Below are 9317 nucleotides of genomic sequence, written 5' to 3'. Positions count from 1 at the left end.
TCCATCGGAGATCTCGTGTTTTCGGGATTTTGAAGTAAGAGCTCTTTCGGAGCGAAGCACGCGTCAAAGGTATAATTCTTGTTCTTAATCTTGTCTGATTAAGTTTATTATGCTTGTTAATTGCTTTAATTAAGGGGCGGGTCTTGGTGGGTTTCCTTCCGCGTAGTGTCGGGTCACTACAAAACCTTACATATATCTTATGCACGCCAGATGCCGAGGACACCGTAGTTTGGCCAGAGGGGTCCAGCTACGGGGACGAATGTTTTGGTTGCTATAAGGCGCCTTTTAAGGTTGGCCTAAGATTTCCTCTACATCCGGCTGTGGAGCGAATCCTAGACGGATACCAGCTGGGTGTCTGGCAACTGGCCCTAAACTCTTGGTTCAACATCTTGGGCTATGTTGCCGGCTGCAAAATGCATGAAGTAGACCCCAGCTTTGAAGCATTCGCAACCATGAATTACCTCAAGCGGACCCCAAAAACAAGCGGGACCGGCTGGTACCAGTTGTCTAGCCACAAGGGCTATATGATTACTTTAGGGAAGGAGAACAAGTGGAAAGATTGGAGGAACACTTTCTACATTGTCTCCAGCCCTGAACAAGTGGCCAGTTTTGACAGTGCATCTGCCTGAGCATTCTCTGCTCTATGGACTAGATTAATATCAAAGTTGATTAACTGGGCTATTAACTCTTTCACTGCAGTCACATACTTCTGCACTAATGGCTCTTTGGCCTCATAAACCCCCTTAAGTTGGCTCGCTATAAGCTGAGAGTTAGTTTGGAGTTTCACCTTCTTGGCACCTGCTGCCAAACTCTTTCTCAAACCTGCTAGTGTGGCCTCGTATTCAGCTTCATTATTGGAGGCTTTGAATATGAACTTGATTGCATATTTAAAAACATAGCCCTCTGGTGAGGTCATAATTATCCAAGCTCCTCTGCCTTTTTGGGCGGCAGAACCGTCCATAGCCACATTCCAAGTACACACTTCTTCCTCCACTTCTTCATAACGGGCTTCTACCAAGAAATCTGCCAGGTCTTGAGCTTTTATTGAGTTGCGGGGTTTGATCTCAAGTTCATACTCAGTCAACTTGATCGCCCATTTTAATAGCATTCCTGAGGCATCCATTCTTTGTAATGCTTTCTTCAATGGATAATTTGTAAGTATATGTACGACATGAGCGCTGGAGTATGGCTTCAGCTTCCTGGCTGTGATGACAACATTTAGAGCCATCCTTTCTACAAATGAGTGTCTCTACTCTGCCTAGGTCAAGTCATGGCTAACAAAATAGACTGGACACTACTCTTTTCCCCTTTCTACTAGCAGCACAGACCCCACAGTTCGCTATGACGCTGAGATGTAAAGAACGTGAGGGCTTTTTCTGCTAACTTGCTGATAAATCTGGTCAGAGTTGCCATTCTACATGTCAATATCATGATATCTTTAACGCTCTTTGGCTTAGGGAGACTTAGAACAACTTGTATCTTTTATGGGTTCACATCAATTACCCTTTTACTGAATAAGATACCTAGAAACTTGCCTGACCTTACCCCAAAAAGACACTTCTTTGTGTTTAGTTTAAGATGGTACCTGTTCAATGTGCTGAATGTTTCCTCTAGGTCAGAAACGTGGCCCTATGTCGTCAGGCTTTTCACTATGGAGTCACCTACGTACACCTCCACATTTCTCCCCCTCTGTTAGGTGAAGACTTTGTCCATGGTATTCTGAAATGTTGCCTCTGCATTCCTCAGACCAAAGGGCATTGCCACATAATTGAACACTCCCCAATCGGTGATGAAGGCTGCTTTTTTTTTCTTTTTTTTTTCTGTCTGGCTCGTACAAACTGATTCGATGGTAACCTAAAAAGGCATCCATGAAGCTCAGAAGTGCGTGCTCACTCGTTGAGTCTGAAAGGAATGGTGTCCCTCGAACAAGTGTATTATTCCAATAGAGGGTTTCAGAATTATTAGAAAGCTAATTATTCAATGAGGTCAAGTGATCAAAATGCCTAGCTGAAGGCAGCTTCCGATCAGTAATATCAATGCATAATTGATATTACAGCTTAATCTTGACTGAACCCTTCGGGTCAAACCAATCGAGTAACCGAACCAAAATGACGAATTAATCCGAAGGATTAAATGGGTCATTAGAGTATTACGAATAAAGACGTCGTGAAAGGAATGGTGTCCTTCCAACAAGTGTATTCTTCCGATAGAGGGTTCAGAATTATTACAGAGCTAATTCTTCAGTAAGGTCAAGTGATCGGAATGCTTAGGTGGAGGCCGCTTCCGATCAGTAATATCAATGTACAATTGATGTTATAGCTTAATCTTAACTGAACCCTTTGGGTCGAACCCAATGGAACCACCGATCTGAGACGACAAATTAATCCGAAAGGATTTAATGAGTCAGCAGAGTTTTACGAATACAGCGTCGGAAATCGAGCCTAGGGGCGTCGAGACCGAGCGTCGCAAAATCACAAGCGACAAGTACGAGTGTAGCCGTAGCACCACAATGGTCTAACCATGTGGATGCTAGGCTAGTTCGAGCTGGCATGCACCTAGCATGGCTAGGCGCAAACCTAAGCACACTAGGTGTGCTAGGCGCACCATCACAAGCTCAAGGCGCACCATCGCAGCCTAGACATGCACATGGCAGCCTATCGCAAAGCACCACAAGCCCCAGGCAACCCATCGCAGCTAGCAGCGTGCTAGCCTGGGTGCCTGGGTGCGCATGGCAGGCTATCGCAACACCCTAGCCCCACGCACAACACCATCGCAGTGCTAGGCACATGCGTGTGTGTGTGTGCGTGTGCACCGTCGCCCAGCAGCACAAAGCTGTGTGCGTGCCTTCGCATGGCAGCACCAAGCACAGCAAGCTAGCAAGAAGCACTGGCCTTGCGTGTGTAGGCACCATAGCAGGCCATGCACCAAGCACAGCGCACCTATGTGTGTGCGTGCCTCGCACCAAGCATAGCATTGCTAGGCACTGGCTGATGCGTGTGCGAGCGTTGCGTGGCGCATGGTGCGTAGCGTGCTGCGTGCGTGGTGCGTAAGATGATGCGAGGGAAGGGCCAGCATGCGTGGCTCGCTAGCAGCACGCATGCTGGCTGTGCTAGCAATGGTGCGCAAGGAAAGAGTGCGTGGGCTGCTGGGGGGCCAGTGTTAGCACTATGTGCTAGCAGCGCCCAACGCCAGCACACAAGCACCAGCACCAGCCCAGCAGCAGCACGCACTGGCTGGCTGGCTGGGTTCTGGGCAGCAAGGCACTGCTAGCTGGCAGCCCTAGCTGGCATGCTAGCTGGCAGCCAACTAGCCCTCCTTAAGCCGGTTTTTTGCAAGGGTGTGGGGACTAAATCAAGGCCTTGGGGAGCAAGGCATATGGTCCCCCACCTAACCTTGGCCACCACTCTCTTGCATGAGAACATGCCACTTGTTGCAATATGATTAACTTGATTATTTATTTAATTTGGAAATTAAATAAATGATTGATTTTCAACACTCCCACATTGGTGGAGGATGAAAAAACTTGGGTTCATTTCCCTATAAATACCATGCTTGGGTATTGGGAAATGAACAACCTTGAGTGGAATTAAAAAGGCAACTCTAAGTAAGAGTAAACCTTTGATTCGTAAAACTCATAGTTATTTTGTCTGGGTCTTGACTAACCTTCAAGACTTAGGACGCTCGGGTCTGGTCGAGGGTACGATCCGTCGGAGATCTCGTGTTTTCGGGATTTTGATGTAAGAGCTCTTTGGGAGCGAAGCACGCGACAAAGGTATAATTCTTGTTCTTAATCTTGTTTGATTAAGTTTAATATGCTTGTTAATTGTTTTAATTAAGGGGCGGGTCTTGGTGGGTTTCCTTCCGCGTAGTGTCGGGTCACTACGAAACCCTACACGTCGGATATCGAGCATAAAGCTAACAACAATTTAAAGCTAAGCCGTAGCTTCGCATTTTCCTAGCCATGCGAAGGCTAGGCTAGCATAGGGCACAAGTCGCTAAGCATGGCTGTGCCGCAAGCAATGCATGTATGTGCGTGCTACGCTTGCTGACCGTGCATGCTTGCAGGGTTGGTGCGCCTGGTCGCACGCAAGCTAGCACTTGCATGCACCAAAGCATCGCTGGGCTAGCAGGGGCCTAGCAGCAGCACCATGCCAAGCCAAGCTAGCAGCATGCGCATGCTAGGCATCGCAAGCTAGCAGCTGACGCATCATGCGTGCTAGCGTGCTAGTATGCTGGTGCCTCGCACTCAGCAGCCTACAAGCATCGCAGCAGCTAGGCGCTACCTAGTATAAGAAACGCAGCAGCAGCAGCCCGCATATCAATAACCTGCATAGCGTGCGTGGGCTACTGGCTGTGCGTGGGCATATGCGGGCTGGTTGGCAGGCCTAGCCATGACGCTAGGCACCAGCGAGTCTGCCTTGGCTACCAAGGCAGGCCGCCAGCCAGCACTTGCATTTGGTTGGCTTGTGCGTGCGGGAGCTTGTGTGTGTGGGTTTGCTTGGGGAGCAAGGGGAGGGTGGTCCCCCCTTGTGGTCCTCACCTAACCCCTTGCTCTCCACTTGACAGTTGTTGTTTGTTGATTCATTTACACTTTAATTTGATTTTTAAATTAAAATTAAATTGAATAAATGCATTTGACCAACTTTCCCACATTGATGGGAGATTGGAATTCAAGGGCTCCCTTCCCTAAAAATACCAATCTTTTTGCATTGGGAAGGGAAACTTGAGTTGTGAACTTGAAAGGATCTGCACAAGTGAGATCACATTTGTTTTAATACTCTAAGTTCTTTTGGTCTAGGTGTTGGGTTTCGTAGCGTCCAACGCTACGCGGAAGAGAAACCCACCCAAGACCTACCCCAATAATTAAAGCAATAAAGCATGCATCAACATAATTAAACAATAATTAAGAAAAGGGATAAAGAGGTAATACCCTTGAAGCGTGCTTTGCTCGCAAACCGAGCTCTTACTTCGAAGCTATTAAGCTTCACAAGCGTGACGACCTCCAATGGCTCGTACCTACGACTCGACCCGAACGATCTTCGCCTCGAGGGTTAGTCGAGACTTGACCAAGTATAAAACTAGAGTATTACGAACTTAGAGGTTTTCTCACCTTAAGGGAGATGCCTCATTGAGTTCAACTCAAATTGTATTCCCAAATGACCAATAATGGGGTATTTATAGGGAATGGTAACTTGCATCCCCATTTCATGATCAATGTGGGATAATTGCATTTTTCACTAATTTATTTAATTCCAAAATAAATTATAAAACAATGCAATTACAAATTAACAAGTGGCATGAGGAGAGGAGAGGAGAGGTTAGGAGAGGACCATAACCATGGGGGTGGGGGGACCATTGCCTTGCTCCCCAAGGCTTTGCTCCAAGCATTCGTCCCCACCTCTCACAAACCGACATCAAGCATAGGGGTTGAGCTGGATGTTAGCCTTGCTGGTCAGCATGCACTGCCAGCCCAGCATAGCTAGCACAGCCAGCACGCACCAGCCAGTACGCCTAGCACATGCGTGCTGCTAGCGAGCCACGCATGCTACTGGGTGCTGGGCGCTGCCTAGCTGCTTGCTGCCTGGGCGATGCTCCTAGCTCGCTGTGCTTGGTGCTTCCATGCGAAGGCACGCACGTAAGCACGCAGCTATGCGAAGGAATGCACACACACGCATAGCAAGCATAGCGTGTTACTGCTGCTTGGTGCTGCCATGCGAAGGCACACACGCAAGCCAGCACGCATGCTGCTGCCATGCGAGGCACGCACACATGCAAGCACCTAGTGCTAGCGATGGTGCTGCCATGTGTTCCTAGTTCTAGCAATGGTGCGCCTAGCACACATGGTGCGTCTAGGCTTACGCCTAGCCATGCACAGTGCATGCTAGCTCGAGCTAGCCTAGCGTCCACATGGCTAGGCCAATGCGATGCTACGACTAAGCTCGAACTTGTTGCTTGTTGATTTTGCGATGCTCGGTCTCGACGCCCTAGGCTCGATATCCGACGTTTTTGTTCGTAATACTCTAGTGACTCATCAAATCCTTCGTATTGATTCGTCTGTTCGGATCGACAGTTCGTTTGGGTTCGACCCAAAGGGTTCAGTCAAGACAAAGCTGTAATACTAATTGTTCATTAATATTACAGATCGGAAGCAGCCTCCACCCAGGCATTCCGATCACTTGATCTCACTGAGGATTTAGCTTCCTGATAATTCTGAACCCTCTATCAGAACAATACACTTGTTGGAAGGAAACCATTCCTTTAACTAGCCCCGGCTAAGCTTCGGGGTAGGGGCCGTTTGGGTCGAGTCTCGAGAGTGAGAGCCGTTGGAAGCTTGCGCATTTGCGAAGCTCTACGCTTTCAAGTTCGAGCTCTAAAAGGAGCGAAGCACGCATCAAGGGTATGATTGTCTTTCTCTTTCTCTTTGTTAATTAATTATGTGATTGTTAATTAATATGCATATTTAGTTACTTTAATTTGTGTGCGGATTTTGGGAGGGTTTCATTCCGCGTAGTGTTGGACACTACGAAACCTAACAACGGTATCGGAGCTGCGCTCATTTAATTTGTGTAACTAATAATAAATAAGGTGATTTAAATGGATTTAAGTTTTTGGTTTTGCTTTCTAATTAGATTAGAAGCTCGTTTTAATTAATTTTAATCTCGTTTTAATGTTGATTTTAGCTCAAGAACCCAGATTTCGACCCAAAATTAGTTAATTTTGGGTGGAATCAATGTTCTAAATCAATTTTGACCTTCTTTAAGCTCTGTCCAGAAGCCAAAATCCACCCACAAACATGTTTTTCGAGAGGTTTTTCGTTTTTGACAAAAAGTTTTAAATCTTTTAACCTTGATTAATTATGGCATCTTAATGTGAAATTATGTGTATGGTTACATCATTAATTTATTGCAATAATAACCCTTATTAAGCATGTTTATGAAGTCATATTTGGTGCTTAATTTGGCGAGTTCATTTTTCACATAAACTTGCAATTTCACATTTTTGCAAATTAATTGCTTCAAGTGTGAATGTTTATGGTGAATTTGTAATTTTGAAGTCCCTAAGCATGTTAAAGATCCAATCTTTAATTGTTTATTTGGTTGGAACTTAAATTTCTAGATTCCATGTTGAACTAACTTTGATTTAATCATTTTGGGTTGATTAAAGTCTTAAAGGTTCAAAACTTGTGATTAAAATTTAATTAATCTTCATATTAGAAGATGTAATTTTTTAAGTTTACACAAGTTAGTGTTGGAAATTTTCATTGTATGATTGTGTTTATTTTTCCAACTCCTTTAATTTGGTCAAATCTCATTATTAATTTATGTTTGGTTAAATTAATTGTGAGAATACCCTCAATTTTTGTAGCATTAAGTTGAGCCAAAAATTAATTTTGGTTTGTGAACTAAAAATTGAATTTATTAAGGTGGACTTACTTTAGCTTCATTTTTGCTCAATATTGGTTCTAAAATTAATTTAGAATTAATTACTTATATCACCAAAAAATTGGGATAAGATCTCGAGGCACAAGCGCGAAAAACGAGGCACGAAACTCCAAGCATCTCTCTCGGCCAGCTAGGCTGCTGCCGCAGCCCGCATGTGGCTATCGAGGATGCGGGGTGGTGCATCGTTGGTGCGCTGCTTAGTGCATGTGTTCAAGCATCCTTGGTGCACTTCTTGGTGCGCAAGTGTAGTGTTGTTGCGTGGGCTGTGACTGTCGGCTACTAGGCAGCATGCACCTCGCAAAAGAGCAGGCCTTTGAGGCCCTCACTTTTGTGCGTGCAAGCATGTTGGTGTGGCTAGCATAACGCTCTTGGTTCGATGCTGTCAGCCACATGCACGTTCTAGCACAACAAGTGGATGTGTGATGGACAGCAGCCACGCAAGGCAGCCGAGCCTCGGGCCTAACAAACTGAGCCTCGTGATTTTGTGCTAGGCACTCGGGCATCGAAGGGCTATGCGAGTTTGTGATCTTTGTCGTTTTAATAATTTTATTTTATCATTTTAATGAAGCTAGGCCTCGGTTTTACAGGCACTTGCAAAATAATTTGGCAAAATTTGGGAAAACCGGCTTAATTAAATTAATTGGATTAATTTTAATTAAGTTGGATGCGGAATTTAGTGGGAGCTTTATTAATTACTTGAGCTAATTTTATTGCGTTTAATCACATAATCGGTTAACAACTTTGACTAGTTTTAATTAGGCGCATTAATTGGATTAACCACCTAAGTTAATTACTAGTTTGCGTGTGTTTTACATTGTTACTTGTTTTACGTTGTAAAATGCATGGGCTATTCACATGTAGTGAATGGATGAATGGAATGAATATTCTATCATAGGTTTTACGAAAATGGCAACTAGTGGGGTCCGATTAGGATAGTAAATATGGACCGCCATACGTTATGTATTTTTGTAAATCTAAATACGGTTTGCGTACCGTTGCGTATTTTTGTACCTTAATATTTAGAATAGTCCTAGTCGTAATTTCTAGTAGTTTCATCATTAATGGTGATGTCTCGAAGATGGCGATTCTTAGAAGACAAGGCCGAGATGATGTGATGAAGACCCTTGAAGACTTTAAGACTCAAGGGGTCATGCTAGTTGCCAAAAGCAAGGCATTACTACTTTCCTAGGGAAGTAAGGTATGTTGGTGCGCTTGCCAAAGCAACGCATCATATACACGTTAGTTTTGGTTAAACTCAACCATATCAGTAAGGAGTCCTTTAATGTCGTGGCAATGGAGATAAACATCAAGAAAGCATTAGATGCGACATTTTATCGAATAAAGAGTAACTTAGAGCTATTTGCAATTGGATTGCTTACCTTAAAATATTAAGTGTTAAGACAAGCCAAAGCATGCTTAATCACTTTTTGATTTTTGGTGTCTTGGAATCGTTTTATTCTCGCCTAAATGGGACAATTTTAAATGTGTGGATAAAACGCTCGATAAGATTGAAAATTTGCATATATGCTTTAAATTTTAAACTTATTGGTTTGTGAATGGTTTTTCATAGAAAATTCTTTCAATTGTACAAATCATGTCTGCAACCAACACCAACCAATTTTCCCTCTGTTCTATTCTCGATAAGGAGAAGTTGAATGGGACAAACTTCCATGATTGGCAAAGGAACTTGCATATATTTCTCATGCATGAGCAAAAGGAATATGTCCTTGATGAGGAAATGCCCGACGCTCCCAATGAGGAGGTAACTCAGGCAGCCCTAAACTGATGGCATGCTGTCAATCGGGATGTTAAATGCATCATGTTAGCCACAATGTCTCCGGATCTCCAAAATACCTTCTTTGGAAAGGAGACGGC

This window comes from Chenopodium quinoa, unplaced genomic scaffold, assembly GCF_001683475.1.
Source record: "Chenopodium quinoa cultivar QQ74 unplaced genomic scaffold, ASM168347v1, whole genome shotgun sequence".
NCBI classification, from domain to species: domain Eukaryota; kingdom Viridiplantae; phylum Streptophyta; class Magnoliopsida; order Caryophyllales; family Amaranthaceae; genus Chenopodium; species Chenopodium quinoa.
This window is presented reverse-complemented; position numbering follows the sequence as displayed.